The following is a 24,674-nucleotide window of genomic DNA, read 5'->3' as shown; positions in this document are numbered from 1 at the left end:
TAAGCAATAACTGTTTCAGCACTTTCAGCCTGCTCCATCCATCTTTCCTTGTGTTGTGGGCTTTTTTTCCAAAAGTCTAAAATCTGCTTGCTAAACTTCATTGGAAATAGAATTCCTCTGGGACTGATGAGATAAATTCTGTTCTTGGTGGCATTTATTGTTCTTGATTGCTTTGCTGTGGGGAGCTCAGCAAGCAACATAGAGATGTATATTAAAGAAAACTAATTTTTCTCTAGCTAAAAGGCTTTATAAGAGGTGGGAGGCATCTTAGACTTTATTTGCTTGTGGGGAACAGGAATTTCAAACTAATCAGAAGGTTTTAGCAAAAAAAGAACATCTAGTCATCTATGGTGCTTTAGGTAAAATAATTTTGCTGTCCTTTAATAGTAAAATATATTGAGTAGTTTATACCTGGGGGAATAAGTTATTTTATATCTGTGCTAAGTCTGTTTTCTGTCAGAATCTGATTCTAGGAAGATTTTTCTCCTGTGTTATTGGAAGAAGGTTGAGTATGTCATGTGTCAACTTGGTTTACTTATAATCTGAGGTCTTGATGGAAGAAATATTTTGTTTTAGATGCAGGATTGGGTTGATGACTCCTGCTTTTTTAACTGTATATTTCTGAAACCATTTCCTTAAACGTGATGGGTGTGAACTGAAGAACCTGTAGAGTAAAAAGTGGCTCGAGTTTTTAGCATTCCTGTCAACTTTCTGCACTTTGTGGATGCAGTGTAGCAGTGTGACTCACTGTCAGGTGTGTGTCACGGATGTGTGGCTGTCTGGAGTGGCTGAGGTCAAGGTTTAGGCTGAGCTCCAGATGGTGGCCAGGGGATTACTTTGAGAGCTAATTACAAGGCTTCTTTGTGTAAGTCTGAATAGTTACATCACAAAGATATTCTTTAATGATTCATCGGGCAGTTTAGTGGGGGAAATACCCACAAGTTTTTAACTTTCTGATGAGGTGTGTTTTGCCCTTAGCCTGCCTGGCTTGTGTTGAGCTGTACCCCAGCACTTGCAGTCTGTTTTAATGGGTATTCACTTCCTGGCTCTGCCAATGGGATCTCTGGCATGTCTGAGCTCTGGATGTCTCTTTTTCTGTGCATGTGTGGCCTACATTTCTCCTGCATCCACCTCCAGCTGCTGTGGTGTGGGCTGTGAAGAAAGGGCTCTGCCTGTGGTTTATTCAGGCCTAGACTCCCGTGAGTGAGCAAAGGCTATTTTTGGAGTTCCCTCGGGGAGAAGGTAGTCAGGAATCCAACCTTGGAGCCGAGCAGAGGGGAGTGCAGCAGTGTCAGCCTTGGTCACTGTGTTGGGTCAGCTGCTGGTGGTGGTTCTGTCACTGAGGATCCTGTCTCCTGCAGAATGGTGTTAGCAAGGTCACCCGACAGCAAAGTGCTGAGAAAACATTCATTTTACTCCACTGGTTTGTTACTGTTGCGAAGAAACACCTTGTCCACAGGAAACACCTTGTCCACATTTCAGAGACTTGTGAGTTTTGGTTGTTCCTCTCTTAGCTCAACAGATTTACCCTACAACTCATGGATGAAGAGCATTGTCCCCAGCATCCATATCTCTGGATCAGTGTGCCAGCCTGTGTGTGAGGTTGCATTTTCACTCTGATAGCTGGTGCCACTACAGTTGTGACCTTCGGTCTGTGGCAGGATGGCTCAGTGCTAAGGGGGATGAAATTTCCTTGCAATGTTATCCTTCCCTGTGTCTGGGCTGCTCAGGTATCCCTCAAAGAGGAGTTTCCCACTGGTGCTGTGTATCCAGTGCTGCTGCTGGCTTCAGGTCAGCCTGACACCTCCATGTTGGTGGAGGAAACAGAGTGCTGGACTCTCATGCTGGTGGTGCAGGTGGCAGATGGATGGCTGAGTTTTCATAGAATCATTTGTTTTCTACCTGTTTTTCTTACAACCTGGACATTAAAGTTCACCATGGTGCTTGGGACACCGCTTTGGGAATAAAAATGTTTAGCAGGTGCTTTAGCTGTAGGGCTGCCGGGAGGACTCCTGTGTCCCTGTGCACAGGTCAGTGTGTCATATACCTGACACAGTGCACTGTGACCTCCCTGGTTCCCTTACAAACAGAGCTCTCCTTTAATGGGTTATTTACATTCCCCAAGGTACAGTGTCCTGAAGTTCAGTGTGCTTGTCTGTCAGTACTGGGAGGAAATGCTGGTGCTGGATAACTGATTTAGTGCGTTCTCCTGGGTAGAGGCTCCTCTAGGAACCTCTGGTGGGCAGAACAAGGGTGCTGGCTGTAAGCTACAAGTATTATTTTTGTGTTCTGTCATCCATTGCATGTTCCTGCAGGCAGGAGTCCTCTGGGCAGAGATAATCCAAACTGCTGATGTGCTCTGTGTAGTGCAGTCGAGTTGAGGAGCTCTGTGGACTGACCAAATGGGCAGTTGAGCACATACCTGTATAGAAGCCTCCTAGTACTCAGAGCCTTAGGGAATGTTTGCACAGTCATTTTTTGCTGTGGCTAGGGCCAGAATGTACTGCCTGCAACAGAAAGTCATCATGATGTCCCTTAAGAGGTAAAAGGATTTGTATGGGTTTTCCCTTGCTTTGTCAGGGAATAGCTGACCTTGGGGCCAGCCATGAGCTGGCTGCTTTTCTGTGTTTCTGAACACGCTGAAGCAGCAAAGATCAGTCCCCAGAATCCATGTGAGATTTAGGCAGGACCCTTTTCAGAACCCAGATTACCTTGAAGTCTCTCTTTGCCTTGATTTCCAAAATAATTCAGTTCTCCTTTAAAAAAGCTAAACCTAAGCCCTAGCTTCCTGGTTCATGGAGTGGGAGGCTATTGTGTGCCTGACCTCAGACTGGCGGCTGCTCAAGGTTCTGCAACATGTGATGCCTGGTGTTGCATCAGGTGATAGATGGGGGATTTTGCTGATTCCCTCTTGGCCAAGACATCCTTGAACCTTCTATTTTGAGAGGTCCATATTGTTGCAGGACTGAAAGAAACATAGATTTCATTGTTGCATCCCATGGGCTGGTTCTGGGAAGTTGTTGACAATTACAACAGCCCTCGCTTCTCCAGACTGTCAGTGGAACCAGCACAGGTGGCAGTAAAGAACCTGCTCAGGCTCTTTGTGCTCAATGAGCTCAGTGCTTTCTTTGGAGGTCACTTCATACTCCTTCATCTCCCTTCTTCTCCTGTAAATCACGCTTTTCCCAAGGTTGTTCCCTCAGGTTTCATTTCCATCTTTTTGCTGAAACCTTACATCTCCAAGAAGGTGGTGCTAGACCACACTTGTTTTTCCATAATTAGAGGATTAAATCTTCCAGACGTTCTTTGAAGCCACTGAGAGAGCAAGGCTATTACCAGAGTCACCTGGAGGTGCATTAGGGACTCTTAGGAGCTTGTTTATTCTCTGGGTGATGAGAGGTATTCCTTGTCCTCCTTTCTCTCAGGCTAGCTCAGATTATGCTGATGGCATTAGTGAAGAACGATTCCAAGTCTGATGTCACTCTACAGCAAAAACTTGGAGGTTTGTTGAGACACCGGGACTTTGCAGAGTAACCCAGGAATGAAACTGCATTTTGTGGGGCAAAATGTGCTGAGAGTGGTGTTTACAGGGGGAACTGAGGCTTGTGCTTGAGAGAGCTGAAAAAAGGAGCTCCAAGCAAAGCTCTACACACACATGCATGTGTGGAGTTACCTGAAGCTCAGGGGAGTTGCTTTTTAAGCACTTTTCTTTAATCCCTGTTGTCTCTATGACACTCTGTTCTTCCTTTTGTAGTTCTTCCAGCAGCAAGTTGACAGGATTGTAAATTTGGGCTATGTGTAAAACCTCTATACCTGTGAGCTTGCAAATAGGACTTGTCCTGCAGATATTCCCAAAAGGGGAAAAACCCTTGGGGATACTTTGCATCTCCAGCAGTGAAGAGTGAAAGTGGAAATGGACAGCAGATACTGAGCTGTAATTATTGGGAAGCAGGAGTCTTTCCTAGGCTAGTGGGAACGTTCAGAGTGTGACCTGAGTAATCTGAAAGAGTTAAAGGGTTTCACTGAATGCCTTGAGCAACTTTGTGACTCTTTCACAGATGCTTCCAAAAGGACACAACATAGATAACGGGAACTGCGGGGTGCGCCACCTTGAAATTTCATCTGCCTAAGTAGCTGCTAGTCCAATTCCATTAATGTTTGCATATTTAATAAACTTCTAATGTGGGATTTTAATGAGTTGGCAGTTATCTCTGAACACCCAGCAGCAGCAGCAGTCTCAGAGTTTAGGTGGCTCTCAAATGGAGATTTCTCTCACTTAGAAGGCATGTGGCCTTTCCTTGGGCAGTCAGCACTTGGCAGGCTCTGGAATACTTTGATTTGGTTTGTATTGATGTACATCAACAGTGATTTTTTAATTTGGATGGAGCCCTAGGGTTAAGTTTTTTGGGGAGGCATCTTTTTAGAAAGCTAGATATAAGAAAAGTGACCTTGGTTAATCTTGTAACACACCATTTATCTGCTTGGGATGTTTCTTGCTAGTGATCTAATTATTCTGGCAGCGAAATGGGACTGCCAGGGAAATTACTTCTAATGTGGCATTTGCTCATTTACGCTCCCAGTGCTTTTGCTTTGCCTTTTCAGCCTAATTTTGCAAACATATGTCCCACTCCTCATAGTCCCAAGCAGGGTAAGAAGTTCCCTGGTTGTGCTGCACAGTTGAACCCAAGTGTCTCTGGTGAGGAGAAGGAAGGTAATCTGTCATCAAGGGAACCGTAGCCAAATTCAGCAGAACAGTTCAGTGTTTATGCTTTTGAGATAAACCTGAGTGTAGTAAATATATGTCAGTATGTCAAATGTAGCAGGCAAGGTGAAAAGGGACTTTTGATAACACAGTGTAATTCTCAGTTCTGGCACCAGTATGACTTTAAATAAGTCCCTTGCCACAGTATGCTTCTGTGGATGGGAGATGTATAAGCTGTGAGGGTAGTAAGGATGAGGAAATAATTCCTTACAGCCTCCTTTGAGATAAGACAGCAGTAATTCAGTGACTGGACCATCAGATGGGTTTCAGGTCACCTTTCAGTGGGCCTGGCAAAAAGCAGGAAAAATTTAGTGTTTATCTGAGCCATATTTTAAATGGAAGTTCTTTTTATATCTCCAGAACACCAGTTTGGGAGGAACAGCAAAGAGAGTTAAGGACAAAAACTGATGGACCATTACATCTTTCGAAATGAACCTTTTCACACTAGACTACTGGAAAATAACATGTCCTGAAGGTGAGTAGGTTTTGTATGTGACAGATGAGCTGCCCAATGTCTTGGGCATTGAACAAAGGCAGATCCACCCTCGTTCCAGCTTGGTCTGACACTGCCTCTCTGGGCTGGCACAACCCATGGAAACTTGCTTGTGAAAATGTGTATTTTATTACCAGGAGAAATATGGAGGAAGCAGGGAATATTTTCCACTCATGAATTATCATTGATGTAGAAGCCTTTGAAAAAGCTGGAGTGCTCAGTGAAAGAGGTGAGCCATTGGGAATATGGATATTTTCTGGCAAGTGAAGAAAATGTAGCTGTTTTATTTGGAGCATGAGAAAGTTAAGCTTGTAAGACAAACTTTGGTTTGGTTTGGCAAGTTTATTAAATTACATAAGGCATTTTCAAGTTTTGTTCCAGTCGTACCTCAAATGATATTTTCAGTGTTCAGAAGAGCTAAAGAAGAGTGCTTGCTATCAAAGATGATAAAGCAATTTCCCCAAAGTAAAGAACATAATGCTTGAATGAAATTAAATCAGAGTTGTATTTTGTAGAGTTTGTGATATCTTTTATGTTATTTTTGTACTCAGCCCCTCAGGGCTGTAGGCAGTGACTGTACAGTTTTGTTTTAAAATCCTTTAATAAAAGAAATCAAAATGGGAAATATTACATAAGTCCTGCACTCAACATTGAAATAAAAACAGCATTTCTGAGACAGTTAAGGTTTAAAATATCTTGGTTTAGATTTTAGTCTCACTCTAATAAATTACATATAAAGGGAAGCCATGAGCTATGTAGGCCTAATTTTGCCCACTTAGCAGCATTCTTATTTTTTTTAAATCAGGCTAATAAATTTGCTGTTCTGATGGCTACTTTGTTAATAATTATTTTTTCTGTTTTTTCACATGAGCTAGCTAGCAGCTCTGAACTCAAAGACAGTTGTGGAGTGTAAATGGTGAAAAATAAGTGGTTGTCAGTTGTCATTCTGCCTACATAGAAATTGCTTGAAAATGTTCAGCACTGGTGTCACAGGCCTTTTGTACATAAATGCTTTTCCACATGAGGAAAAAATCCCAGTCGAAGCTCAGCCTAGAATGAACTCTTCATGTGCTTTTATAGTCTTGAAGCTCATTAGCCATGTGAGTTCCTTGAACATTTGTATGTTTGGTAGCACAGAGAGCCTCTCAGGAATGTAGGACTTGACAGGTACAACAGGATGCAGTGTCAGATTTTACTTGTTGAGGAAGAGAAGTCTTGTAGCTGGAGAGAAAAATACTGTTCACATTCATTGGTGCTCTTTGGTGTCTGGTATGATCTGCACAGTTCTGCATAAAAGGATGGAAACCTGAAATCCCCAAAGCAAAAGGTGTGACTGAGTTCTGAAAGCTCTCTTGTCTTTCCTAAGTGCCTCTGTTTTCCAAGTGTCCTCTTCAGATGTTATTTGTCTTTTGCCAAAAACCCCATAAAGCTAGGGAATCTCACTGGGAAATACCTTTTCTCGTGTAGTCTGTATTTTGCTGTTGTGTGGATGAGCAGAAATACTTTCTCTGCCTTTTGCTTTCTCCTCTCCCAGTCTGTAAAAAGTGTGACTTTACTCTGTGGAGAAAGATTGTGCAACAGAGTGAAGAGAGAGAGTGAAAAGAGGATATTTTTTGCTGTTCTAAGGCTTCTTTGTTTTCAGAGGTCAGGAGGAGCTGAGCTCTAGTGATTTCATAGGCTCTCTTATTACCTGTTCTCATGCTGGCCATAAGCCTAAAGTGACAGATCCTCCTCTGGATGAGTCATTAAGTAAATATCAGGCTGTGTTGGTATTCCTGCTCCAAGCACTTGTTCTTATTTCTTGTGTGTTGTTTACTCGCTGTTTTCTTAGCTGCTATCACAACCCCAGCAGCTTTTGTCAGCACAGGGACTTCTCACGGTGTGCAGCTGGGGAGAGGCACCTGCACTGGAGCCAGGAGCTGTCCCAGCCTTGTTTGAGGAGGGATTTTCAACAGTAGCTGGGAAATACTTGGAGATATTTCCAGTAAAACAGTTCTGGTTCTTGGCTCTTGATCAGAGGCACCTTGCCAGGTGGCCTGTGGGCTGGGATGTGGTGCCTGCTCTGGCTGCATCCCTCCTGCAGGGCAGGCCATGGGAAGGAGGTGCATCCCATGGGAGCACTGGAGCACACAGTGTTCAGAGCTGTCACTGGAGCCTTCAGGAGATTGTTCCTGCTGGGCTCTGCAGGGAGGGCTGGAGCTCTATGAGCTGTGCTTCTCCAGCAGCTGCTGCAGCCACAGGTGGCTCAGGAATGGTTGTAGAATCCTAGAACCATGAAATGGGTTGCGTTGGAAGGGACCTTAAAGCTCATCCATTTCCACCCCCCTGCCTCTCGCTAGATCAGGTTGCTCAGGGCCCCATCCAGCCTGACCTTCAACAATTCCAGGGGTGTGGAAGCCACAACCTCTCTGGGCAACATCCTGGAGGAGATTTGCAGCTTCCATGGGGACAGGGACAGAGTGCTTCCAGTGTCTGTGCTCACTGGGAAGCTCTACTAGCAAGGGACTGGGGTATGTTACCCACTGGCTCACCCATGCTCTGTAAGAGTGACTTGCAGTGTGCACATGTTCTGATATTGGATAACCACTGGGTTTTGTCTGGAGTCATTTGTGTCATTTGTCTGGAGTGGATTTGTGTCTGTTTTTCATGTGGAGATTTGACTTTATCAGGCCTCTATCCTAACTGTAAAACCTTGAATAGGTGTAGAGGTCCCTGGTAGGTTCTCTCCTTGCCTGTCTGCCCCAGTATGTCATCACTAATGGCCTTATAGGATTTGAAAATGCCTTACTGTTTGTGGATGAAATTCTTGTCTCATTAGGACAGAAATATGCCCTCAATTTAACATGCATCTTGAACCTTGGGCAAAAACTGGATGATGTTGCCCAGCCAGAATCAGTTACCATCCTTATTTTCTCTGGGAGAGGGAATATTTCCAGTGCTGCATGGCTGAGATTGTTCTGGGGGAGCTGACCAGGCCATTGGAGGTGAGAGCTGTGAGGCAGAGCTTCATCAACTTCTATTTACATCTTTATTTTACTGCTATTTCCTTCAGGGCTTTGCTTATTCCCTTCTGCCAAGGGAAACCCTCCCAGCCACCTCCAAAGACACTTAAAGAAGTCCAGCTCATGTGTGGGTCTCTCTCTTTCCTGGGGATCCCGAGGGTTCCATGCCATAAACTGCAAGCCCAGTAGGTGCTGTGAGCTGTGGCACAAGCAGAGTGAGCAGCCTGAGACACACCCAGGTTTCCTGTAGGAACATCCATGAGATTCATCCCCACATTGAATTTCCAGGCAGTGTTACAGCAGTGGGTTTGACAGCTTGGCTGCTGGATGTATGTGGCATTTCTGGGATGTTTCAGCTGCTGTGTTGGGAACCATTTGTTTTGCTTTAACTGGATGTGAAATATCACCACTGTGGCCTGATGGATCCCCTTAATGGCACAGTGTACAATCGGCATCAGCCTGGGGTGAGCTGTTCAGCCACTGCACTGGAATTAACTTGCCATGAACAAAACTCGAAAAATTCCTGGTCTGGGCCCTTTCTGTGCCAGGAGTCGTCTGTAGCCCAGTTTAGTTAGAAAGTGTCAAGACTAAAACCACTGCACATCTTTATTTTATTAAGATCTGCTGTTAAGAAAATAAATTTTGCTTAGCAGAGCACTTTAGGCTGACATTTAGTGAAAGGAATAAACTGTAAAAAACTGAAATCACATTGGAGGGAAAAGGAGGCATTGTTTCAGATTCCCATGGTGGTTTTTCCAGCTGCCTGAGAAAACAATTCTATTTTCAAGATACGTTTTTCCTACATTTAAATATTGTGTGGATGCATTTAAAAAAATTTGATTATGTTATGGTCATGTGTAACTTTTGGATATTGATTAGTAGATACAGGTGCAGCAATGAAGAAACTGTAAATTTGCCAGGTAGCATTGCTTGTCTGCAGGTCCCCTTATCAAATAAGATTATATTGTTTCTCAAACACATTGTACTTGCCATCTTGAAGCAGTATTACCTTTCTATTAAAATAATATTTGTTCAGTGCTTCCAGGTAAAGGAGAATTCAGTATTACTGATAAGGACCACAATCCACTTTTATTTAATTCATTTACCACTTGATTTGGTCTCCATTCTCTGGTGCCTGACCATTGTATTGCCTGCTATTTTGCAGTAGCTGTGTTTGGAAAGCTGCTTAGTTTTTTGTGTTCTGATGTCTGTTACCACAATTTTTTCTGCATTGAAATCTAACCACTGTCTTTGAGGTGATGCATCTTTTAAAATCACTACTTTACTCTCTGGTTTTCTCTTTTTTGATTTACACAACTACGGTAAAAGCAACCAGTTTATGCTGGGGTCAATTTGATGATAATAAATTCCTTCTCTCCTCCCTTAAGCCCCAGTGCAAATGAAGAAAGCTAAATTTACTGTCTGTTCTTCATGCCTTTTTGTCCAGGGCAGAAGAAAATTAAGCTATTTTGACCTTTCTTTGACACTTGTAGTCAGCGAAGATGAGGGCAAAGGCTTTGTAAAAGTAAATGAATTCACTTTGTTTTCTTCTAAAATTGTTATTAATGCACTCTAGTATGCTCCAATTAAAGTTCCAGCCTATGAAGGCAAGTGCAGGCAATCTCAGCTGCTATTTCATCCACGTTCAAGGGTTTGTCCATCTTTGAAGTGCCCTGTGACAGAGGTTTGAGGTGGTGGCTCTGAGTGGGTACCACACACCTTTGGTGAGCTCTGTCCTGCCTTTCTCCTGGCATTGCTGATACTGCCAGGGCATCACCTGGGTGGAGTCTGACCAGGGCTGGCTGAAAACAGGGGCACTGCCACTGGTACATGATATGGAGCAGAAAAAGGGCTCACAATAAACAGGGTGGCTTCATAGAATCTCAGGATGGTTTGGCTTAAAAATAAAAATAAAATAGTTTCCTTGCAGCCCCTGCCATGGGCAGGGACACCTTCCACTATCCCAGGGTGCTCCAAGCCCTGTCCAGCCTGGCCTCGGACACTTCCAAAGATCCAGGGGCAGCCACAGCTTCTGTGAGCAACTCTGCCAGGGCCTCACCACCCTCACAGGGAAGCATTTCTTCATAGCATCTGACCTAAATCTCTCCTCTTTTAGTTTAAAAGTATTCTCCCTTGTCCTTGCATTCTTCATTACAGCTGTAAGGTAGGGAAAAGAGTGTGCATAGTTTACCACCCAAAACCTGATTCTCTGCTCCTAATTTGTATTTTTCTGTTGTACTTGGAAAACAGAGCTGTGTGCTCTTAAATGTTTGTGCTCTGTCCTGAGAGGGAAGGTAAGAAGAGGAAAACTTTATGTTTGCTTGACAGAATGTTGCAGCAGTAGCAGAGGGTGTTGTATCTCAGTCCAGGTAATTTCAGGTCTAACAGAACTCCTGCTTACACTTTGTATTTCTTAGACAGCTGTGCTTGCACTGGTTGCCTTATCTCAAAGGTGATTACAGTGGTATCTTTATTTGCTCTGCCCTGTGCTGATACCAGCCCTCAGCCAGCCCTTTCTGTTTCCAGCCTCAGGATGGGCAGAGTGGAGGCTGCAAAATGAGCTGGTGCTTAATGCCTTGCTCATGAGTGGGAGAGTGTTGTTCACTGAGAAACTGGACAGTGTAACTTGGTGGTGAACTCAAACTGTGGTTGCTTGTCTCAGGCACAGGTTCCAGGAAATGGAAACCAGCCTTGATTTTTTTCCTGATAGAAGAGTTTCCAAACAGGTTAAGTGTCTCCAAGTAAAGACTTTTCTGGATGCACTTCTCTAGAAAGTCATAATACATTTATGTAGTGTGCTGTCTCTTGCAGTTAAAATGATTGGCAGTTTTTGAGAAGTGCCATCTGAAAAATGCAAGGGATTTGCTTTCTCACAGTACAGTACAGAAAATTTCCCTTTGCTGTTTCCCTGCCAGAAATGGCACGACTCTGTAATGGAGTAAGGTGTAGGTCACTGCAGTTTGCATTTTGCTTTTTTCTGAAAAGAGCTCATCCCTTCAGAGGTGCATATAGTGGTGTTCAAAGCCTGCTGCTGCCATCAGCCAAACCAAATTTGCAATTATGTTGCTGTGAAAAACAGGGCTGTGCTGAAACAAATTTGCATCCCTTAAAGAAATTAATGGTGTCATTGTGTTGATATTGGACATCAGATGATACAAAGTAAAGGTCAGAGTTTGAGACAAGTGCACCTAAAAATTCCTTTCCTTTGGCTTGAGTGGCTGACTATGATAGTTTAGATTAAAGCAGGCTGAGGGAGCCATTGTGTAGCCAGCTTTTGAGAGCCAGGCCTTTCAGTTCCATGCCTCAACTAGTGGATGCAATTATACATTGCATTGGTGTGTAATATTTACTGAAGTTTCTGTTCTTAAGTGTGGTAAATGCTTTTGCATCTTGCTTAAAAGGATGGGCAAAAAATCCGTCTTGCATAAGGAATAGCTCTGTTTTGAGGTTGAATAGTAATTTAGCTTATTGTGAGCTCTTGAAATGAATGCTGTTAAATAAACTCTTCTGAATTTTCTTAACACTGAAGGATTTTTATACAAAAAGTTCAAATATATATAGATAGATACATATATGTATGGCTAGAGATATGTCCAGTAAAAATGGGCAATTTGATTAAAGCAGGAATTTAAGGAAGCGTTAGAATGGTTGCCTGGGGCTTCAGTATGATTTTGCAGTGCTCTGGATGGTTAATACAGAATAGACTAACTGCTAGGACAGAGAAGCCCAGAATAATTTTTCTTGTCCCAGTTAAGTCAAGATCTATTAGAGTGGTGGAAATAAGGTTTCAACAAGAGGGGAAGAAAGGGTGAGGGCTGTGTCAGCTCTCAGTCTTGGTGGTGATAGGGGAGAGTACCAGAATTTGGAATGGAAGAAGGATGAGAAGCAGCTACCAGTGAAAATAGAGTAATGTTGTATGTAAGTGCATTAGGAATGGCTTTTATTCTTTCTGGTGCCTTTTTTTTAGAAAACCCCAAACTATATGAATGTTTGTCGTAAGACATGGAGGTCTAAGAAATATGGGCTTTTCTTTGACCTGCATGTTTGTCATGAAAGGCTTTTTCTATGCTTTCAAACATGATGTTTGAGCCATTTTGAGTCATTTCTCTCCAACTAAGTCCCACCAAACCGTACTACACTGGCCATGCAGGGGTTTGACCCTCATCCCGTGGCTTTGCTTCCCTGGTGCTGGAAACAGAGAGGGCACAGCAGCTCAGAGGCTCCAGGAAACCCCTTTCACTATCTAGCTCATACTTAAATGTTTGGAGAGTGGCATCAAGTATTTTTAAAATGTACCTTTCCCATCTTTTCCTGAGGTATATTTCTCTCCTGTCGTGTCCTGAGGTGTTGGGTTTTGACTGTGCATTAGAAGTAACATTTCTGAGCAGCATATTGAAGGATCAGGACCTTGACAGGGATCATGTGAGAGGAATCTTTACCCTTCTCTCTGCAGCACCCTGTGGTGGTGCACTGGGAATTACTCAGGAAGCAGAATTTCTAGTCTCTTTTGGAAGTGTAACAAGACAACTGGGAGGAATGAGAAGGTGTTGTGGTGTTAGACAGCAGTCCCACATGCAGCTGTGAAGGCTGTGTGCACAGCAGCCACAACCAGGAGCTATTATATTTTCTGGCTGATAGCCTTCTAGTCCAAGGTGACTGTCAATAAGTGACCTGTGAGAAGAAATGGGCTCCTTGCTAAAGGAGAAGATGTTCTGCTCTGCTCTTCTTTGCAACGACCTAACTCAGCATTGTGCTTGAGGACTGATCTTCAGGAGTAATTTCTGATAGTGCTATATCTTTATTCTCCTGTCAGCAGTCAGAACCCTCCATACCTCATTCCATTATTCCCTTGGCCAAGGCAGTGTTGAATGTGATACTCCTGAGTAGTTAATTTGATTGTTCTGCTCTGCCCTTTGTCTGTCTTTGGGGTGACCACAAGAAGATGGACCAGTGTGCTCAGGCTTCCAGGAGATACTGCAGGGCCTAGAGAACATACTTCTTCCATTCTGAACTGATGACGTGTCTGGAGCAAGAGAAGCTGTTCTCACACTTGAGTAAAAATACAATCCCTTCTCTCACTCTCTCTGGTTGATATTTTGCAACACCAGGGTTAGTTTCTGTGGTTTTCAGTTAAAATACATATGTTCCTGTGTAGCTGAGATTCATTATCTGTACAACACATTTGCTTTTAAACTACTGAGAGCAACGAGACTGTGTCTGCAGTTGCCTCCCTCCCCGTGGAGCATGTGGGAAGGAAGAAGTTTGATCAACCTGTTTGTTACAGAGGAGAGTAAAGGCAAACCCAGAGGGGAGACAGAAGGGACTATTAAGTGTTCTTTATTTCTCTGCAAGCTTTTCTCATGTGCTAAAGGAAATTGTTCTTCTTGTCATCTCAGATGATTATATTCACAAAATCCAGCCCCTAAATATCATTCCTGTATTAGACACTGACCATCTACAGTCAGAATCTTATTTTGTGCCTTTGTTTTGATTACCTTTGTTACCTTGGGCGCTTGGCAGGAGCAAAAAGCCTTATCATTCTGATTGCTTCAGTTCCCCAAGATGTCTTTTGAGAGAAAATGTTTCCTGACCTTTGTTGCAACCTCTTAAGTAGAATTTGGTCTTTCTGAGAATCATGTGAGATCAAGTGATTGCCTGAAGCAAGAGAAGGTACTGAAGCTGCAATAGCAAAGACCTTTATATCAAAGACCACCTGCTACTGCTCTCCATCTCTTCAGCCTTGAGTTACCAGGATATAAATTCATCCTGTCTTCCTGCAGAATGGCTGGCAGGCTCTCAGCAGGTGAACTGAGCTGTTTCTCAGGGAATAGTTCACATTTGTATCCCAGCCAGAAATTTTCTCCTGCATAAACTTTTGTCTAGTCTTCACAAGACATACTGAGTTGTCTTTTGGCCTTCTTTCTATGTGCTCCTTTTACTATTTTCATGGCTTTCCTGGCATCAGTCAACAAATCCATGTCAGCATGTGGCTTTAGCCTTCAGGTTTGCAACCTAGCTTACACAGATTCCTGGTAGGAGTAGAAAATACTGTCCCACAGCAGAATTCTAATAGTTGACTCTTTTTTCTCAAACCTTGGTTTATTGATCAGCTTGTGTAAAGAATTTCTTATGAAAAACTTAAATGAACTCCTGAACACTTTCTGGTTGAAAAAAATGGAGAAAAATATCTTACAGTCTATTTGATGTGGCTGAAATGCACACTCACACACACCACACACAGAGAACATTGATTAACCTGGGTCTTCTGCTCACAATGTGTATTTTCTTTACTGTGCTCAGTCAGAAATGCATTTCGAGCAAGCTGAGATTGTATTTATGGAATGAACTGTGTCAGTGTTGTAATACTCATGGAAAAATCTCTGCTAGGACCATGTCCAGGCTTCAGGCCTGTGATCCATCTCTGATGGTCTGGTCACAGACCCTTGTGGTCTTTCCTCACCTTGGATCTACAACATAAAGGATAGAGCATCTTTTCAGTCACTTTGCTTATAAGCAGTTTTGTAGTTTAGTTTAGTATAGCTGTTCTAAAGTGTTTTAATTTCAGCCTAATCACAAACGTGTGCACATTAATGCTATGTAGGTTCAGGTATTGCAGTATATGCATGTGGCATTATTTCTTTCTTTGGTTTGTTTTGTCTGCTGTTTGGCACAAGAGAGACTTCCCTGGCCCCACTGCTGCCAGCAATTACAGCCAGTTGCTAGTCCCCAGTGGGAATACATATTTCCAGCCAATATTTTCAGCTGGTTCTGTCCTGGAGGAATGGAACTGCTGCTGTCAGCTGCAGGTGAGCGTGGTTTCCTTTTGGCTCTCCAGTGAGAAGCAAAATGTAAAATGCAGCTCTGGTGATGACTGGAAGAAGGTTTTGATGTTTCTTTTATGGCTCAAGCTATTTAATGTGTCAGTGCTTTCCTCTGAGGCAGAGGGTGCTGGTTTGGGGAGTAACTGTGTCACCTTGGTCCTGGTAAGGAGGGAGCTTCCCTGGCACAAAGCATGGCTGGCTGAGTCTCCTGAGGTGTTCTGTGAGTCTGTCCAAGAGCTGCTTCCTTGGAGTGCTCTCCCCTCTGCAGCCTTGGTACAATATGAGGGTGAGGTCAGCAGCCAGTGTTTGCTGGGACTGCTTCCCTTACTCAGTGCCATCTATTTTGTATACTCAGAGTGAGTTTCTCAGAAGAAAAAATGACGTGCTTGTGTCACAGGAGATTGCAGTTACAGTATAATCATATCATAATGTGTAAGTGTTTAATGGTTTCTGTCATTTGAGTAGCAGTGCACACCAGCATTTTCCTTGTCATCTGGATCTTTTTAGTGTTGGACTTGGCTTCCTTCTCCACAGGCTTGCAAAGGTCATTGTTTTGCAAGGAGAAATGCCATGACATCAGCTTTAGGGAAGCTGGAAATCCAGAGCAGCAGTGACAATTGAGGTCCTGCTTTATCAGAGATGAAACCTTCCTATGTTAGGTGTGTGTGGAAGAGTCCAGGGTGCTGTCCTGGCATTACAAGGTTTCCACAGCAGCTTAATGCAGTGAAAAAGAGACTTCTGATGTCTGTACTTGCAATAGTTGTGTGCTTGGAGGTTAATTGGGACTGTGCTGTAGGCTTCTGTTCCCTCTTAATTTTTTTCACAAGCAGAAAACTACTTATTGGAGTTACATCTCATAGACATTTCCTCAAATACACTCCCAGCCTTGAGGAGACTGCAAAATATAAGAATAGTAGTGTATATGTTTTTAAATCTGTGCTTTTAAGAGAGAAAATCTGTACTCATGGATGACCTTCACTTGTTGTGTGGAGGTTTTCCACAGGCTGGGCAGATTTCAGTAGCCTTTGTTGTGCACTATTCCCTTCCTTAGCAGTGTGTGCAGCTGGGTGAGGCTGTCCTGCTGGGAGTGAGGAAGGCTAAGCCAAAGGGTTTCTTGCTCTCATTCCAAGCTTGTCCAGGCAGTTCTTGGGCATAGCTGGCTTTGGGATAAGCGACATAATTCCAATTAAACAATTATGCTGCTGGGGTAAAATCTGGGTCTAATTGAACCTTTATGCTTGGTTTTAGTAAAACCACATTTCTCTTTAGGATTGCAGACTGGGAGGAAGACTAGATATGCTGGTGGAGGCAGCAGAGGAGTTGTCTGAATTTCAGCAAGTGGATATAAATGCAGGAAAAAGAGTGAAGTTGGAGATGAGAAAGATATAAATAGGGAAAGGAAATAGGCTTTTCTCTGATGGTGAAGGGGAAAGAAGGAGATAATGGTGATCAGGTGGCAATCTAAGGGAAGTAAAGAGCAGGAAAGGGAAGAAGAATGGAGCTGGAGATCTCACAGGGGTCATGGAATACATTAATTTCTTTTTCAGACTCTTCTTGCATTTTAGGCAGGAAGAAACACTAATTAGCAACTTTTCTTCTTTTGGATTTATTTAACCAATTCGTGCTTACTGTTTTGAGTAGGATGGGAATAACTCAAGGAAGTGATGGGGAAAGAATGATCCTTACTGATAAATGTTATTTGTTAGGAAAGGAGCACAGGGAGAAAGCCAGTTCTTGTAGGGATGGTTTTGCAAGAGGGACAGTTCCAGATGGGTCCTTTTTCTGCTCCTAGAGCTCTGGGGATTTTCTTCTGTTTCCACGTGCATCTTCCTTCTGTGATTCTCCAGTTTCACAGTGCTCTTAGCAGGCAGCATGGTGCCTTTTATCACTGATCTGCAGCCCTGTCTGCTTCCTCAGGTGTGGTGCAGTAGCCCTTGCTATCCCCTGTCCTGTGCTGTGCTGGCAGAGCTGTGAAATCGAGGGTTGGGAGCCCTCCAGAGCTCCATGTGTGCTGCTCACCCTCGTGCTTCTGTCCTGAGCAGAAAGAAGGAAGGGAGCTGAGTGTGGTGCAGGCTTGTCCAGCTCTGTCTGTAGTGCCAGGTATGAAAATCTCCCTGGTGCTTTTCTCCAATTTTATTTTTATACTTACGGTCTCACTGTGTGTCATCTAGAAATCAAAGCAGGAGTGTGCATTTCAGCAACAGCAGCAGAACTGTGCTTACTACTTAACTGCTGCTTTGCTTAAATTTAACATTTATGGGGCCAGAGACTCCTCACTGCTCCATCTCAAATCTTTCAGCCTCCTACACTATGATGATTTTTCTCTTTGCATTTTGACACAGCTCCTCTAAGAAATACAGTGAAATCAGATTATCCTCCACAGGCCTCTCTCCTCATCTTTCATTTGTGCACCCAGTTTGCTTTTTTCTCTTGACCATGGCATATGGGGAGCAGCTGTTGGTAGAATCAATGCTTTTATATTCCCTGTGGGTTGAGGTTTCCCTCCAGTGTGATGGGCAGAGATGTGCCCTCAGTTATTGGTTCAGTTTCGTTCCCTGGGCTGTTCCAAGGTGATGTGATTGGGTAGGAGCTCCTCACTCCTAGAAGCAGGGAATAACCCAGGGCGGCAGCACATTGCCTGTTGGTGCTCCAAGCTGTGTTGGCTGACTTGGTCTCCATGGAGAGCAGTGGGATATTTTCCAAGGCCTGGATCTCATCTGCCCCTGCTTTGTGTCCTGGAGTGAAACCTGGGCAATAGTTCTGTTCCTTGGGCACGCTGGAGTGGAGATAACTTGTGCAAAAAACAGTGTTGTTCCTGAACCTTGCAAGAGACTTTTACAGGACGTAGTGCTCAATTTTCCCTGCTAGAACATGGTCTACTTCTTTGATTTAAGTTTTCTAGCTTAAAGCAGTGCTGCATGGATGCTGAAAGCCCACGCTCCTAAAATAGATCGAGTAGAACGCGCACTTTAATGCTGACTCCTCTTCAGGAAAGGAGAGGGAAGGTAACAATGAGCAGATGGAGGTATTAGTCATATCACCTGATATATCTGAGAGCCTCAGACCCCATGGGCACAAAGGTGCTGAGGGAACCTAGAGGGAAGGAATCCTCCCAGCAAACCAGGCTGGCTGTTGGAGCTGCACAGGATACAGGCAGAGGGACCTGAGAAAATGAGGGGATTTGCAGCCAGGTGCTAACCTGGGGAAAGTATGTTCACAGAGAGCCATGGCCAGAGCCCAGGCCTACATTTACCTGCCCAGTTTTCCAAGCCATTCCCTCATGTATTTGACAAACCCTCAGAGCATTGTTCCTTGGAGCTCCCATGCTTTGTTCCCTCTGCAGAAGGGATAGAACAAAGGTCCAGGTACCTCAGAAATAGCTGAATTACCCCAGTTTCAGGGTCAGATGGAATGACCTGATCCTAGCTCCTACTCTAAAAAATGCAGTATAGAAGCTGCTTGATCTTGTCCTGTAGTATCTAGATTGCTACTGTGCACCTTGCAGTGGAGTTGGGCTGGCCCATCATCCCCTCCCTTCTCCAGGTCCTTGGTATCCATGTGTTGGCCCTGGCCCAGCTGGCAGTGGGCTCATAGGAGAGCTTGGAGATGCTCCTTCATGCTGGTGTGCTGGGAGCACAGTGTGGAAATGAAAAGTAGCATCTGTACAGTGCCTTATACAGCAGTGACTTCCAGCAAACTTGACACCATGGAGCAAGTAGGGCATGGAAGTGCTGCAGAGGCAGTGTGGGAGTGCTGCACTTCCAGTTGCTTGCTCTGGCTGCACTGTTTGTATAATCATTTACTTCAAACCCAGCCTGGCCAAAAGGCAGCTGTGAGCACAGTAGAGGGAAGGGAGGTCCAAATTTGGCCTCTTTTGACTCCTTCGTGCAGAGATGTGGTCAGCAGGAATCACAGCATTGATATGCTCTTCCTGAAGAATGGCTGTATCTTTATTTTTTTACCCCATTTGTTTTGGGTTTTTATTGTTCTAAGTTTTCAACAGGAGAGGCTGAATGTGTGGTCTCCTTTTTTTCCCCCTCTTTTGTTTCAACCTTTTGGCAATAATTCCTGAAGATCTGCTCTACTGAAGTTACTCCTGTCATTTTTCACAGTTCAGGCCTGTGCAGAAGCCAAGCACCCTGTGGGCCTCTGAATTACCAATCCCATTCTGGTGGTACCTTGCATCCTTGGGCTTCAGCTTCTACCAAGCACCTAATGAATATAGGAAGCGACTAAAACACTTCTGCTGTGATACATAAAGGGTTAAACTAAGCTCTGTTTACTAGTGTTGATGCTTTAAATTGTGCCAGAGCATTTGAAAATGGGGCAGTGGACAGGGCAGCAGGCAGTAAGCACCGTTAAATGACAATACTGTTCAATATTTGCTGTTAATTGAGAGAGGCAGCAGCTGCTGGTATGCAGCTTCAGCCAGGATGAATTAGTAATGAGTCTGTAACTGGGCTTTTTTTTTTTTTTTTCTGGTTTAAGGTTGCATCAGCCCTTTACAGTTCAGTAACATGATTGGAATAGAAATAAAAATCATATCACGCCCTAAATTGAAGATTTTATTTTGTTTTGGTTTTCCAGTGAGTTGTCATGGAGCTTGGTGTCAGTGATAAATTTGGCAGCAGTCATAAAACTGCCTTGTATTTAAGGACCAAACGTATAGATTTTGGTTAGCTTTTCCATCCCATGTGGCAGCCAGTGGGAATGCAGCAGGCAAAGCAAGCTCCTCCTTTGAAAGAAGGCACTTTTGTTGGGTTCTCAGATGTTTTCACTTAAGACAAGAGTTTTGGTTGAAGTTTCTTTGCTGGCATTGCTGCAGGTCGTGGGGTATGAGAGGATTCTGTCCCTTGCTGCAGGGGCAGGAGGAGAGGGAGCACTAATTCAACATTTCCCTTGTCCTGTCCTTGCACTTCTGCCATGCATGTGTGTTGAGCTTAACCTTTGAAAATTTGCTGATAAGCTGTTATCAGCCGACAGTTAAAATAACAAACCTTCCCACCTTGCTGGGTTGGGGTAGGGACTTCCCAAGGCTTCAGAGCCTGGGTATGGAACAAGAACACCATTAATCCAGAACAACCATGCTGGGGGCAAAGTTTGCTCTCTGAAGAAACCAGCTGCTGCTTTCATGCTGTTTATGTAACCTGCCCTGTAAGTATTTATTTTGCACAAAACACTTTATTTTCAGCTGTAGATGTTGTTGTGAAAGGTCAAAACTCTGTTCTAGTGGTTTTTAGCAGATCAGAAGTGGGGTACAGGAAATTAAATTCCAGCTCAGTTGAAAACAATGCCAACAGCCCTATTGATTTCAGCATAGCTCAGCTTTCACCACAAGTAGAAGAATTTTGAAGCAAATAATGTTTTGTTTGTTCAGTTCTTTAAACAAAAATTCATCTGCAGGGGTTTGCACTTGAATCCAAATACTTGGAATGCTGCTGGTATTTTGGTAGGATGAGAAATACTAGATTGAAAGAATTCTTTGGGTCCACGATGATAATGTTAAAGAAGAAAAAGAAAATTCAATCAGCAGGTGTATTTGTCCCCCTGTTCCCAGTGGGGTGATTTTGTTATTGCCCACCTTTGGCTTTTGAGTTTGTCCTGTTCCCACTGGCAGTTTTTACCCAGTGAGTGAGTGCTTTTATGCATTCTTAAGAGCTTGAAACATGCTGGCTTCTGGGCTGGATTATAGAGGCATGAAATCTTTCAGGTTGGATGTGGGAAGCAAGTGTTAAAAGCCAATTGAACTCTATAAAAGATGGTGATAAACAGAACTGCAGAAAGAGCTGAACTTGTCTGGTGCTGAAAGTCCTCCAGCCCCACAAGTCCCTTTCCATTTAGGCACTGACCATTCCCACCTTGGCTGCCAGTTATCAAATGGTGGTTTCAAACCTATTCTTAAAACCTGGGTTTTTTTCATGTGAAATGCAGTAATTTATTCCAGTGGCAGTTGGCCAACTTTGGGCATCTGGTGTCTGATGTTTTTTATGAGCACCTCTCCAATTTTCTCTGCTGTCTCCTGTGTGTGTATATGATTTGTGTTTACAAGGATAAGGTATTCCAATGCATTTTTTCCTATTTTGTGTAGTTTTGATTCTTTCAATCTTACTATTGTTTCACCTGTAGTATTGCTTACAGTGTTTGTTTTCTTAAGTAAGAAATAAACCATGTGTTTACATGTACTGTTTCCTGTCTTGAAATAGTGGGAAAAATTATAATTACTGGTTTTTGAGGCTTTTTTCATTGATTTTCTTGATAGATCATTGATAGAACCATGTGATTTTCTTGTAAACAAAGGCAATTATCTACATTTTTAATACATCAAGTATGAACTCTGAAGTTTGTCTAGTCAAACTGTTAAGATACATGTATGTTAACTCTAGATTTTATTTGGAAATTGTTCTGTAATTAAAATAGTTAATGCAGGCTTGGTATAGGGCCACAGAGGCTGCAAATTGGTACTTTCCTGTGCAAGAATATTGTTATATAATCATCCTCCTGTTGCCCAAATAGAACCTCTGGATGTAGCCTAACCTGGACCTCACAAGCTTTTCCTCATTGGGAATGTGGAATTACCTGTCCTTTTTTTTGTGGCAAACCAGCAAAGATGAGGAGAGATATAAAATGAAATGACAGTGGTGACAGAACTTCGTGTTTTTCTCAAGTACAATTGGCCCTTGCTCCTACTTCAGCAAAAAAATTAGGAATGTGCTGAACTTCCCAGACATTGGGGGTGGCCTTGAGAGCAGCTGAATTGTGGTGTGGAATGTGAGGCAGGTGGTGCCACATGGATTTTTTTGTCTAAAGTCTCTTAATTCTGGCAAGACACTGGTGCTGGTATTTCTAACCCTCTTCCTCAGTGTTGTAGTAGCTTGGTTGTGTCTGAAGGATGCTGAAGGATATGAGGAAACCCATATGTGTGGGTAGAGAGAAACTCTTTTAAGACCAGGTAGTTTAGTGTTTGCATTAAAGTTCTGTAATTTCAAGGTGTTGATTTATCTTTAATTTTATGAAGAGCTGGGCTAAGTCTTGCAGCCTGTTAAATTTGGGGGGAAGGGGAGCCAGGGGGTGGAAAAAAGAAGCAGTGAGCTCAGGACTGGGAGTCTCAGTAGTTGTTGTCTCTCTCCTTGCATGTTCCTGGTAGTAACAGGAATAATGATATTTTGAGTTGTATGTACGTAGGAGGACTGTAGTAAGTTATGCTTTTACTTAAAATTTGCTTAAAATTAGGAAAACAAATAGCGTGAAGTTTGAGTATAAAATTAAGTGTAAAGTATCATTAATAGATTATCTTGAAGTATGTTATTTTACAGGCTAATCCAATCCTGATGTGATTTTGTAATGTGGAAAGCTCTGAGCTCTTTTACTGGAGCTGCTTGCTTAATTTAGATTAAAATTGTACCATAAAAGGATTACAGAGTGTGTGCCTGTGCTAAGAAAGGATGTACTAAATATGTTGAGGTATTTTTCTACTCCCAGCTCCTTTTTGAAAGTGCATACTTAATTTTGGATGTTCTCTGCTGCCTTCGAATGTGCCACGTAACATCACGATGTGCTGAGGGGATGTGTTGGGTAGATCCTGGGAGCATCTTTTCAATGCACTTCAGCAGGATTCTGAGCTTTTTTGTTCTTTCTAGAGAGAAGAATTCAGTGCTGGACTGTCTTAAACACTACCCATGGTGCAGCTTCCGAGGACAGCTTGATTTCTGTGACTTGAAGAGGAGGCACATGTGCAGAGAGCCAAGAGGACATGGGCTTCCAGTGCATCTGGAACAATGATCAGGTACCAGAAGTCAATATTTGAGAATACCAGAAGTTGATATTTGAGTAACTAGTCAGAAACTCAAAAAGATATCACATGATAATGTGCTCACTCCTGCAGCTGTCCTTAAATTCTAAATACACTTCCCTTTCTAAGGGAGAGATGAGCTGAGTTCACTTTCTTGTTTTATGTTGTGTCCAAAGCCATTTCCCTGCTGAACCTGCAGAGACCTGAGGGGTTCCAGCTCCCATGAGAGCAGCAGGAAGGGATAAGTGCCAAAGGGGTGGGTGCATAGATGGAGGTGAAGTTAATCTTACTGTTTACATTTTTCCAATATAACTCAGAATCTGAAAGCGTTTGAGTCTATTAGTTCAGGTGTACTAATTTTGTGAGGGCATAGCTTTAGCTATATTATTTTCCATCGTTTAAAGTACTTTTGCATGGTATTTCCCTGGTGATTGGGTGAAGAATGCAGATTGTCAGAGGAATCCAGGCTGTTGTAGCTGGAATAAAGACACCAGCAAAGTTCCAGAAATGCAGGAATTAATGGTTTGTTTTGGATAGTACTGTTCCCTGGAATATATCATCTCGTGATTCTGTGTCATATATGTAATTTTTCAGTTTAACTACATCTATTTTATGTATTAAAAATTAAGTGGTAAAACTTGTATGTTAGCAAACCACATATATCTATCTGTAGGAAGAACTGAAAAGGAGCTAATTCTATAAAAAGTCTGTAAGCTTTGGAGAATTAAGTTTAGAAGAATATGTAAAAAATAGTTGGTTGTTTCTTTGTAGATGCTGCTTGAAAAGTCAATTATTCTTGTCTATAAAATTATCTAGGGTTTTCTTCAGTTAGTGGCTGTGTATCTGTGTAATGCAAGAAGAAGTAGTTGTTTCACTTGAGGAGACTGAAAATGAATTGGTTCTACACGTTTTCTTTACGTTTGTGTGATCTTTGTTGTACAAAGATGCTTCATGCAGAGAAAGCTACAGATACATTATTGTAGGATGTGCCTGAGCCACCTCTGAGTGGGATTGCAGGAAGATGTGAGATGGAGCTACATTTTGGGATTTGTTTCTTAATATAAAAGCTGTCAATTTTTACCCATTCTGTGAGGAGTGGTGGGTGCTGTAGAGGCAGAGCATCCATATATTTAGATTCTGGCTGTCTCTTGTTACAAGCTATAATTAAGGTGAAGTATTTTGCTGAAGAATTGAATTCTCCCTTGATTTGAACCTGGTTCCATCTCAGTGAAAGCAATTAGTTGCTTGAACCATCCTGTCCTTGCTTCATCAGTGACAATTCATCAGTTGCTTCATTGACAGTGTTGCTTCTAATTTATCTGATTTTTTGTGGTTAATAAGCAAGGCACTCTATATGGGAGTGCTCTGTATGATAGTGGTGAGTAGAGGAGGTTTGAGGATGGAAGGTCTGGCCCTAAGGGGGACTGTGACATTTACAGAGGACTGGAGGTTATAAAACACTCCTCTGAATCCCTGGAAGGTCCCAGGGTTAATGCTTCAGCTGATGTGCTTTTGAACAGGGCTCTCAGTCAGCCCCTCTTAGCCATGACTTGAATTTACTAATGTGGTGCTGGTTTTTCCTGGGTGGGCAGATGCTGTGCAATACAAAGCTGGTGGTTTGAGCTGGAGTATCAGGATATTGGTGAAGTTTGATGTGCCCCTTGGGTGAGGTCTGTTTAACTTTTGCTTGTCCCTTAAGATCAGTTCTGTGACTTAATTCAGAAAACATTTGGGTGCTGTGTAGTGACCCTTTGGGGTGCTTTCTCCATCATACTGCAGTGTCCAACGTTGTGCTTGAAAACAAGGA

At 43.0% G+C, this 24,674-nt stretch overlaps 1 protein-coding gene across 2 annotated transcripts in view; it reads left to right on the top strand.

Annotated features, from left to right (window-relative positions):
- Positions 1-24,674, top strand: part of MAP3K13 (mitogen-activated protein kinase kinase kinase 13) — a 72,190-nt gene that overhangs the window by 3,434 nt on the left and 44,082 nt on the right. The window contains exons 2-3 of one of the 2 annotated variants that reach the window (XM_014870454.2): positions 5,123-5,237; positions 22,716-22,861. The gene's annotated coding sequence lies outside the window, so the exon portion shown is untranslated. The remainder of the gene's footprint in view (positions 1-5,122; positions 5,238-22,715; positions 22,862-24,674) is intronic. The other variant, XM_088170615.1, reaches the window with a different exon arrangement.

The sequence above is a fragment of the Sturnus vulgaris genome, chromosome 10 (assembly GCF_052056855.1).
Source record: "Sturnus vulgaris isolate bStuVul1 chromosome 10, bStuVul1.hap1, whole genome shotgun sequence".
Lineage (NCBI taxonomy): Eukaryota > Metazoa > Chordata > Aves > Passeriformes > Sturnidae > Sturnus > Sturnus vulgaris.
Note: the sequence above shows the minus strand (reverse complement) of the source record. Positions and strands in the feature narration are given on the sequence as shown.